The following is an 11,997-nucleotide window of genomic DNA, read 5'->3' as shown; positions in this document are numbered from 1 at the left end:
CTTCAATAGCTGTACCGGGGGAATCTCCATCTGGTACAGATATAATGGGAGGCTGATTGATGCCCGGGTGCGGTGAAGGGATGGCTCCCTATTGCTCAATCACTTTATGTATGCCGATGATTTGGTAATAGCTGCTCATTCAGAGGAGGAATTGGAAACGCTGCTGCTGAGACTGGAGCGTGCCACTAAGAGATGGGGCCTTACCATCAGCCCCACCAAAACTAAGCACCTGCCTGGGTATTTTGTACCATTGGACACTCCACCCCCACAACTCCCAATCGGTGATGGGGCAGTTGTGGAGAGAGTGGAGAGTTTCCCATACCTGGGCAGTGTGCTTATGACCGGCTCCAGTTTAACAGCAGAGGTCTCACTCCGAATCAGTCGAGGGGCAATATCTTTTCATCGGTTGCGTAACGCTGTGTGGAAGCTACCTGGTCTGTCGCTCCACACTAAGCTTCAGGTCTTCTCGGCCACGGTCATTCCCTCCCTTCTCTACGCTTGCGAAACGTGGACCCCTCTAATGGAACATCTTCGCCGGTTAGAAACATTTAGGCTAGCCTGCCTACGATCCATCCTGGGTTTAACCAGGCTGGATTGTGTGAGGAGCTCACAAATCTTAGAAAGATCTGGGCAAGGTCCCATCGGTGAGCTCCTCCGACAGGCAAGGCTGCGTTGGCTGGGTCATGTAGCCCGCATGCCCAGCCACCGCATGCCGAAACAGCTTTTGTTCGGCCGGATCGAGGGGGCTAAACGGGCGTGGCACGGGCTAGAGAAGAGATGGAGTGATGTGGTACAGGAGGACGTGGAGCTGAGTGGACCTGCCGATGACTGGTACCAGCGGTGTCAAGATCGGCCTCTATGGAGGAGGCTCGTGAAGGATGCTACTGGGCAGTTGGAGGCAGTCGCCCTCCAACAACAACGGAGGGTGGAGGAGCGATGCTCACAACAACCAGCGGAGCGCCGGGTGGCTAAAGCACAGCAAGTTGGCACAGTAGGGGGCACAGGTGGTGTATCAGCCACTCATCTCAGTCAGTCGATCCGTGGCACATGGGTTTGCCCCGTGACCTCCTTCCAGTGGGCGTTCGACAATTCACGTGGCCTCAAGGTGCACATAGCCTGGTTCAAGCGTCGTGGTGGCGTCACCGCCACTTAGTGGCGAATAGCGGTTGTTGTCGTGAATGTGTAGCAATGTTGGTGTGTGTGTATGGGGAGCTGTCGTGTAGCAGTTAGCGCTACGCTGTGCTATGAATCTGGCGACCCGGGTTCGATTCCCGCTCACGGCCAACACCGGTGACGATTATCTGAACTGGTCTTGGGCCTCCTCTAGGTCGACTCAGCCTCAAATTAGTACCTGGTGCGGTCATCGCCACTGAAGAAGACAAAGGCGGTCGGGCGTGGTTCTGGCCACCCACCCCGTCGTGTGCCGTGTCGGCCTTCATAGGTGCTCTCTAACAGCACTTGCCCCAACAGCCTGTTAAGGCTATACGGGGGATCTTTGTCTTTGTGGGGAGGGGTGGCGCATCGGTTAGCGCACTGTTACTATCCCGGCGACCCGGGTTCGATTCCCGCTCACGGCCACCACCACCAACACCCATTGACGATTATCTGAATCGGTGCTGGGCCTCTCCTAGATCGACTCAGCCTCAAATTAGTACCTGCGGTGCGGTGTGCAGTAAACATCGACATTGGGGAAGGCAAAGGCGGCCGGGCGTGGCACTGTCCACCCACACCCCCTCGTGTTGCCACAGAGCCGGCCTTTACAGAGCCGGCCTTCACAGAGCGATGCTTCTCCTCGCCAACAGCACTTTGCCCCCTGAGGGGTCTGCTCAGGCTGCACGGGGGATCTTTGTCCTTGCCTATTGGGAAGATTTCGTTGTCATGGCAATAGTACCGCTGATGATGCCGCTGCTGCTGATGATGATGATTATGGTGGTGGTGATCGGGTTTAGGAGATGGCGTGCGTGCGTGCGTGTAAGGTGGTCTCGAGCACGGAGGGCAGAGGAGCGACGCTCACAACAACGCGCGGTAGCGCCGGGCGGATAAAATGCAGCGAGTTGGCACAGTTGGGGGGTGGGGGGCGGGTACAGCTGGTGGTGCATCTAGCGGTCATCTCAGTCAGCCGACCCATGGCACCACCTGCTGGGTCTATCGCGAGACCTCCTGCACCTAGCCTGGCACAGGAGGGGGTACAGCTGGTGGTGCATCTAGCGGTCATCTCAGTCAGCCGACCCATGGCACCACCTGCTGGGTCTGTCGCGAGACCTCCTGCACCTAGCCTGGCACAGGAAGGGGTACAGCTGGTGGTGCATCTAGCGGTCATCTCAGTCAGCCGACCCATGACACCACCTGCTGGGTCTGTCGCGAGACCTCCTGCACCTAGCCTGGCACAGGAGGGGGTACAGCTGGTGGTGCATCTAGCGGTCATCTCAGTCAGCCGACCCATGGCACCACCTGCTGAGTCTGTCGCGAGACCTACTGCACCTAGCCTGGCACAGTAGGGGGTACAGCTGGTGGTGCATCTAGCGGTCATCTCAATCAGCCGACCCATGGCACCACCTGCTGGGTCTGTCGCGAGACCTCCTGCACCTAGCCTGGCACAGGCTAGGTGCAGGTGGTCATGGTGATGTGGGTAGTTAAAGTAACGTATATACCAGGTTCCTCTGTGTGCATATAAATCAGTGACGTGCGGTGAGGTCAATGGCTGGGGAGGCACAGGCTCGTGCCAGAGCCAGATTCACACACTGAGGGGGGCGTGGCCTCACGAAGGGGGGCGTGTCTGACACGCCCCCCTCAGTGAGGCAGATGTGATAGCTGCCTCCCCTGGTGATTTTTCATTGCAGTTTCATGACGAGACCAGCGAGCCTAAATATCTTTATACACATACACGTGAAATAAGTTACCTGGAGTATGGAAGGCGAGGAGGACATGAAATGAAGGGGTCTACAAACATTACATTGGTGACACACAGAGAGATAGTAACAGGCACGCGTTTATTGCCCGCGCTCAATCCAGTTACTGAGGGGTTGCGCAATCAGAGGGGAGGCTGAGCTCGTCGCTGCCTCACCTCTCGTCTCTTGCTGTATTTGCAGCGGAGCTCCGCAAATTTCGGCGATTTTGACTATAAAAATGATTGGAATCGTACAGAAACGACATTTATAACACAGATCAGTGGAAAAAAAAATGTTTAATATTTATTTTATTGTATTCTTCTTTTTTTTCTTCCGCAACAGCTATTATCACTGGAGTTAGCCAGGTGAGGCTCTCCCTCCCCTGACCGCACGTCTCTGATATACATACACATTGATGCGTGTAATCGTCAACTGTGCATATACGTACATGGTGGCGCACGCGCGCGTGTGTGTGTGTACTTCTACACACACAACAGCGATGTGTGTACTGTTTATATTCAGACGTCTGCGTATATATCTCATCAGATCTCGGAAGCTAAGCAGGATTTTTTTTGAGCCTGGATAAAGTCCCTTGATGGGCCGCCACCACAATGCATAGCAGGTGCCATAGGCTGCTTCGAGACTCGGGGCAGCAGAATGCAATCCACTGTTGTACTGTACTGATATGTTTTCTTTGGGTCTGTCGGTAAAGCCACGTAGGTATAAAAAAAAATGTATTTTTTTACGTGCCTTTACCGAAAGACCCAAAGAATATGAATTCCTGCAGTCACGAAAGCTTTAAGTCAAGATGTACTGATATGCTCTAGCAACTGTGACCAGGTCGGTGAAGTATGGCCAAATAACTCTCTCGCTCTCAGCGATCTTTCTCGCTCTCCCCCACATTATCTCCTCCCCACCACTCCCCCCTCTATAATATCTCCCCACTCCCCCCCCCTCTCTCCCCCACATTATCTCCTCCCCCACCACTCCCCCCCCCATCTCTCTAATATCTCCCACCCCCCCCTCTCTCCCCCACATTATCTCCTCTCCCCCTCCCTCTCTCCCCACCCCCCCCTCTCTCCCACTCCCTCCTCACTCCCCCCTCTCTCTAATATCTCCCCACTCTCTCCCCACTCTCTCCCACTCTCTCCCCACTCTCCCCCTCTCTCTCCACTCTCTCCCCACTCTCCCCCTCTCTCTCTCCTATCCCTTCTCTGTCTCTCCCTACACTCTCTCTCTGTGTATCATATCACTTCTCCCTCTCTCTACTCTCCCCGTTTCTCTAAAATCTCCCACCATCTCCCCTCTTTATTTTATCTCCCCCCCCCCTCATCGTCCATCTATCTCTCCTCTCTCATCATTCCAGCTCCCCAACTCTCTCTACCCCTCCTCTCCCCCCCCCCCCATCCATGCTCTCTATCTCTCTCCCTCTGCTCTTCCACACACTCTGTCTCAATCTCCACTCATCTATCCCCATCTCCCTTCTCTCACCGATCGTTCTCCCCCCTCCCTGCTCAGCTCTCTATCCCCATTCCCCATTCTTTCTCCCCTCCTCTCTCCCCCCCTCTCTCCCCCCCCTCTCCCCACCCATCTCCACTCTCTCCCACCTCCACGCCCCTCTCTCCCCCATCTCCCCCTCTATCCCCCCTCTCCCCACCCTCTCTCCACCCATCTCCGCACTCTCCCCCCACCCACGCTGCCCTCTCTCCCCCTTCTGTTCTCCATCCCCCCCCTCCACCCCCCTCTCCCCCCCTCCCCCCCCCCCCTCTGTTCTCCATCCCCCCCCTCTCTCCACTCTCCCCCCTCTCTTCCCCCCCCTCTCTCCCCCCTCTCCCTCTCTCTCTCCCCCATCTCCGCACTCTCCCCCGCCCCCTCTCTCCCTAACCTATCCCCACCCACTCTCTCCCCATCTCTCTCCCCCACTCTCTCCTCCCCCATCTCCGCACTCTCCCCCCGCCCCCTCTCTCCATAACCTATCCCCACCCACTCTCTCCCCACTCTCTCCCCACTCTCTCTCCCCCCATCTCCGCACTCTCCCCCCGCCCCCTCTCTCCCTAACCTATCCCCACCCACTCTCTCCCCACTCTCTCCCCACTCTCTCTCCCCCCATCTCCGCACTCTCCCCCCGCCCCCTCTCTCCCTAACCTATCCCCTCCCACTCTCTCCCCACTCTCTCCCCTAATTGCTCCCTGCTCGCTCAGCACGTGTCTGGACGCCACCACCTCCGTTAATTCTCCATTTTTTATTTCCTCGCTCCTCGCTCGCCGTCTTCTCGCCCCCCCCACCTCTCTCTGCGCTGAATGTGGCGTTCGTTGTGATGGCTGCACAGAGACAAAGGTCCCCCGTGTAGCCCGTGACAGACTGTCGGGGCAAGTGCTGCCCGTACAGAGACAAAGGTCCCCCGTGTAGCCCGTGACAGACTGTCGGGGCAAGTGCTGCCCGTACAAAGACAAATGTCCCCCGTGTAGCCCGTGACAGACTGTCGGAGCAAGTGCTGCCCGTACAAAGACAAAGATCCCCCGTGTAGCCCGTGACAGACTGTCGGGGCAAGTGCTGCCCGTACAAAGACAAAGATCCCCCGTGTAGCCCGTGACAGACTGTCGGGGCAAGTGCCGCCCGCACAAAGACAAAGATCCCCCCGTGTAGCCCGTGACAGACTGTCGGGGCAAGTGCTGCCCGTACAAAGACAAAGATCCCCCGTGTAGCCCGTGACAGACTGTCGGGGCAAGTGCTACCTGTACAAAGACAAAGATCCCCCGTGTAGCCCGTGACAGATTGTCGGGGCAAGTGCTGCCTGTACAAAGACAAAGGTCCCCCGTGTAGCCTGTAACAGATTGTCGGGGCAAGTGCTGTTAGCTAGCGCCTATGAAGGCCGGCACGGCACACGAGGGGGTGGGTGATCAGCACCACGCCCGGCCGCCTTTGTCTCTCCAGTGGCGATGTTTACTACACACCGCACCAGGTGCTCATTTGAGGCTGAGTCGACCTAGGGGAGACGGCAGGACCGGTTGGTCGCCGTGAGCGGGAATCGAACTCGTGTGGCCGGCTTCGTTACACAGCGTGCTAACCACTGCGCCACCGCTCTCCTCGTACATACACACACATACATACGAACACACGCACACACAACACACATTGTATATATTAGTAACATGTGTGCAATGTATGGGGTGCGTGGTATGTGTGTGTGATGTATGCGTGTCGTGTGGATGTGTGTGAGTGTAAATGCGTTTGTGTGTGCCAGTGCGTGTGTGCACGTGTCTGTGCTCGCGAATCTGAACCGGTCCTGGGCCTCCCCTAGGTCGACTCAGCCTCAAATGAGTACCTGGTGCGGTGAGTAGTAAACATCGCCTCTGGGGAGACAAAGGCGGCCGGGCGTGGTGCTGGCCACCCACAACCCTCGTGTGCCGTGCCGGCCTTCATAGGTGCTCGCTAACAGCACTTGCCCCAACAGTCTGTTACAGGCTATACGGGGCATCTTTGTCTTTACCTTTGTGCTCGCGAACAGCACTTGCCCCAACCGCCTGTTACAGGCTATACGGGACATCTTTGTCTTTACCTTTGTGCTCGCGAACAGCACTTGCCCCAACCGCCTGTTACAGGCTATACGGGGCATCTTTGCCTTTACCTTTGTGCTCGCGAACAGCACTTGCCCCAACCGCCTGTTACAGGCTATACGGGGCATCTTTGCCTTTACCTGTGTGCTCGCGAACAGCACTTGCCCCAACCGCCTGCTACAGGCTATACGGCGCATCTTTGCCTTTACCTGTGTGCTCGCGAACAGCACTTGCCCCAACCGCCTGCTACAGGCTATACGGGACATCTTTGTCTTTACCTTTGTGCTCGCGAACAGCACTTGCCCCAACCGCCTGCTACAGGCTATACGGGGCATCTTTGCCTTTACCTTTGTGCTCGCGAACAGCACTTGCCCCAACCGCCTGTTACAGGCTATACGGGGCATCTTTGCCCTTGCTTTATGCATCAGTGGGGAGCGGTGGCGCAGCGGTTAGCGCTGCCGCTGCTACGAACCCGGCGAGCCGAGTTCGGCTGCCCGCTCAGGGTCACTGCCACCACCACCACCACCACCGCAGCCGCCGCCGGTGGGGGGTGGGGGGGGGGTAGTGGGGAGCGGTGGCGCAGCGGTTCGCGCGCTGCGCCACCGCTCCGCGCTATATTTACCTCGACATCAGAGGGAGGGGGGAGGGTGGAGGGGGGATGGGGGTCGAGGGGAGGGGGGAGGAGGGGTTTGGGGGAGAAGTGGTTTGGGGGTGGGGGGAGAGGGGAGGGGGGAGAGGGGAGGTGGGGGGAGGGGGGAGAGGGGAGGGGGGGTGATGGGAGGTGGGGGGGTGTCTAAGTCGGGGTGCTCTGTCCGTGAGGACGTGGGGAGCGGTGGCGCAGCGGTTAGCGCTGCCGCTGCTACGAGGCTCCGGCGCCCCGAGTTGGAGTCAGGATGAGGAAGGAGAATTGTGGGCTGGAGGAATCCCGTGAGCTGCGCGTCTTCACCGCCACCACCACCACCAACAGCGCCAGGTGACGATCATCCGAACCGGGTCCTGCGCCTCCCCCTCCTAGGTCGACTCGGCCTCAAACGAGTGCCTGGTGCCGTGGTGGTGGCGGTGTGTGGTCAACATCGCCACTGGGGAGACAAAGGCGGCCGGGCGTGGTGCTGGCCACCCACCGCGCCTCGTGTGCCGTGCCGGCCTTCATAGGTGCCACTCGCTAACAGCACTTGCCCCTACAGTATGCTAAGGCTACACGGGGGACCTTTGTCTTTGCATATTCAACACTTGCCCCGACACTGTTAGAGGCTACACCGGGGACCTTTGTCTTTGTACGAGGTCACATCCCTCTAATTGGGCCGACGCTGGAGCTTTACACTAATTAAAATCGAGGCTCTGTCGTGGTCATTATTCGAATAACAATAAAATACAAAGACAAATGTTTAACACCGAATATGTTCTTCTCATTTGCAAATTGCAATATAATATCATTATTCCTTTCATTATTTTAAATCAGCTTCCGGGCAAGCTTTGCGACGTGTGTCCATGAGCCGCATGCTCTGCTGGACATCTGTGAACAAGAGCTTCATAGCTCATCGGATTCCTCCAGTATAAATACATATTCTGATTCTGCATTTTCACCCCGGGGTCTAAACTAAACTAGTTTATTTTTGTATTTCACCAGGTGAACCACCCACTGGGCTATGAAGCTTTTGTTGAGATGCGACCCTGGTTATCACAAACGATAGCGCAACGAAGTGGGTTTATGATCATCATCAGCACGTGGAACATTGTAGCAGCAGCGAAACACTCTAAACGCCTGATGTTGATTGTAAATGTGGTGGGGAAAACCGGAGGACCCGGAGAAAAATCCACGCGCCCACGAAGAGAGAGACACGCAAACTACAAATATGCAACAGCAGGCATCGTCATGGTCGGGATCGAACCCACGACTTCCTGTATACCAGGCGAGGTAGTCAACATCTTCTAGCCACCGTGATGATGATGAGAGAGAGAGAGACACGCAAACTCCAAATATACAGCAGCAGGCATCGTCATGGTCGGGATCGAACCCACGACCTCCTGTACACCAGGCGAGGTAGTCAACATCTCCTAGCCACCGTGATGATGATGAGAGAGAGAGAGACACGCAAACTTAAAATATACAGCAGCAGGCATCGTCATGGTCGGGATCGAACCCACGACCTCCTGTACACCAGGCGAGGTAGTCAACATCTCCTAGCCACCGTGATGATGATGAGAGAGAGACACGCAAACCACAAATATACAGCAGGCATCGTCATGGTCGGGATGGAACCCACGACCTCCTGTACACCAGGCGAGGTAGTCAACATCTCCTAGCCACCGTGATGATGATGAGAAAGAGAGACACGCAAACTCCAAATATACAGCAGCAGGCATCGTCATGGTCGGGATCGAACCCACGACCTCCTGTACACCAGGCGAGGTAGTCAACATCTCCTAGCCACCGTGATGATGATGAGAGAGAGAGAGACACGCAAACTTAAAATATACAGCAGCAGGCATCGTCATGGTCGGGATCGAACCCACGACCTCCTGTACACCAGGCGAGGTAGTCAACATCTCCTAGCCACCGTGATGATGATGAGAGAGAGACACGCAAACCACAAATATAAAGCAGGCATCGTCATGGTCGGGATGGAACCCACGACCTCCTGTACACCAGGCGAGGTAGTCAACATCTCCTAGCCACCGTGATGATGATGAGAAAGAGAGACACGCAAACTCCAAATATACAGCAGCAGGCATCGTCATGGTCGGGATCGAACCCACGACCTCTTGTACACCAGGCGAGGTAGTCAACATCTCCTAGCCACCGTGATGATGATGAGAGAGAGAGACACGCAAACTACAAATATACAGCAGGCATCGTCATGGTCGGGATCGAACCCACGACCTCCTGTACACCAGGCGAGGTAGTCAACATCTCCTAGCCACCGTGATGATGAGAGAGAGAGAGACACGCAAACTACAAATATACAGCAGGCATCGTCATGGTCGGGATCGAACCCACGACCTCCTGTACACCAGGCGAGGTAGTCAACATCTCATAGCCACCGTGATGATGAGAGAGACACGCAAACTACAAATATACAGCAGGCGTCAGGGTCTAACCCACGATCTCCTCAATACCATGCGAGGTAGTTAACATCTCGGCCTCTGTCTAAACTCCCAGCCCACGCCAACGGTGGCGGTCTACTTTGGCCTACTCTTCCAAATTGGCCATGCCGCATTGGGAGAGGCTGGGAGTTACCCACGCTCTGCCCCACCGGCGCACGTGACCTGCCACATCGAATCGGTGTGGTTGGAGCTATTTCTCTGTGTGAGTCTATGGGTCTCCGTGTTAATCTATGGGTCTCTGTGTGAGTCTATGGGTCTCCGTGTTAATCTATGGGTCTCTGTGTGAGTCTATGGGTCTCCGTGTTAATCTATGGGTCTCTATGTGAGTTTATGGGTCTCTGTGTGAATCTATGGGTCTCTGTGTGAGTCAAAGAGTCTCTGTGTGAGTCTATGGGTCTCTGTGTGAGTCTAAGGGTCTCTCTGTGTGAGTCTATGGGTCTCTATGTGAATCTGTGGGTCTCTGTGTGAATCTATGGGTCTCTGTGTGAGTCTATGGGTCTCTACGTGACCAACACAGCGATCTAAAACAAACACTAAGGCCCAAATACACGCACATAGAGACCCATATCGACTCACACAGATATAATTATTGATTCACTTACAGACCCATAGACTTCCAGAGAGAGACCCATTGCCCGAAACGTCGCCTGTTATATATTTATATTTTAACACCCCCCCCACACACACAAAGACAAAGATATCTCCCATAGCCTGAACAGACTTGTGGCAAGTGCTGTTAGCGAGCAGCACACTATGAAGGCCGGCACGGCACACGAGGGGGTGGGTGGCCAACACGACACCCGGCCGCCTTTGTCTCCTCAGTGGCACCAAGGTACTAATTTGAGGCTGAGTCGACCTAGGGGAGGCCCGAGACCGTTTCAGATAATCGTCACCGGTGTTGGTGGCCGTGAGCGGGAATCGAACTCGGGTTACCAGATTCGTAGCGCAGCGCTAACCGCTGCACCACCGCTCCCCACTCATTAACACACAAAGACAAAGATCCCCCGTGTAGCCTTAACAGACTGTAGGGGCAAGTGCTGTTAGCGAGCACCTATGAAGGCCGGCACGGCACACGAGGGGGTGGGTGGCCAACGCCACGCCCGGCCGCCTTTGTCTCCCCGGTGGCGATGTTTACACATCGCACCAGGCACTCATTTGAGGCTGAGTCGACCTCGGGGAGGCCCAGGACCGGTTCAGATATTCGTCACCGGGTGTTGGCCGTGAGCGGGAATTGAACCCGGGGTTCGCAGCGCAGCGCTAACCGCTGCACCACCGCTCCCCTCCCCACAGACACACAGACGCACGTGCCGAGAGAGAGACGTGTTGAGTGATTCTGTGACACGGGGCTCTGCTGTGCCGCTCACCCTCCCTCTCGGCTGGGCACGAAGGCGGCTGGCCCGGCCACGTTCCCGTGACGGGGATTTGATGAAGCCGAGCCGAGCCTCGGGATGTGTGCGTGGGGAAACGCGTGGGATGCAATAGCTCACCGCTATTGCCGCTGCTAAGTCGATTTTAAATGAGCTAAACGCAACAACATCAAAAATAATCCGTCCCCAAAAAAAATGTGTTACATATGTGTGAGTTTGTCTGTGTGTGGGGGGGAGCGGTAGGTGGGGGGGGAGCCGGTAGCGTAGTGGTTAGCTCGCTGCGCTACGAACCTGGCGACACGGGTTCGATTACCGCTGACGGCCAACATCCAGTGACGATTATCTGAACCGGTCCCGGGCCTCCCCTAGGTCGACTCAGCCTCAAATTAGTACCTGGTGGCGACGGGGAGACAAAGGCGCTCGGGCGTGGTGTTGGCCACCCACCCCCTAGTGTGCCGTGCCGGCCTTCACAGGTGCTCGCTAACAGCACTTGCCCCAATAGTCTGTTAAGGCTACACGGGGGATCTTTATCTTTGTGGGGAGCGGTAGTGTAGCGGTTAGCGCTACGCTGCGCTCCGAACCCGGCGAACCCGAGTTCGATTCCCGCTCACGGGTCTATACTCACTAGATTCTGTACTCACTAGATTCAGTACTCACTAGATTCAGTACTCACTATATTCTGTACTCACTGGATTCAGTACTCACTAGATTCTGTACTCACTATATTCTGTACTCACTGGATTCAGTACTCACTAGATTCAGTACTCACTAAATTCTGTACTCACTGGATTCAGTACTCACTAGATTCAGTACTCACTAGATTCAGTACTCACTAGATTCAGTGCTCACTAGATTCAGTGCTCACTAGATTCAGTGCTCACTAGATTCAGTACTCACTAGATTCTGTACTCACTAGATTCTGTACTCACTAGATTCTGTACTCACTAGATTCTGTACTCACTAGATTCTGTACTCACTAGATTCTGTACTCACTAGATTCTGTACTCACTAGATTCTGTACTCACTGGATTCAGTACTCACTAGATTCAGTACTCACTAGATTCAGTACTCACTAGATTC

The sequence above is a fragment of the Petromyzon marinus genome, chromosome 64 (assembly GCF_048934315.1).
Source record: "Petromyzon marinus isolate PM22_M1 ecotype Great Lakes invasive population chromosome 64, UKy_Petmar_22M1.pri1.0, whole genome shotgun sequence".
In the NCBI taxonomy this organism is placed as follows: domain Eukaryota; kingdom Metazoa; phylum Chordata; class Hyperoartia; order Petromyzontiformes; family Petromyzontidae; genus Petromyzon; species Petromyzon marinus.
The sequence above is the reverse complement of the archived record's forward strand: the minus strand, read 5'-3'. Positions refer to the sequence as shown.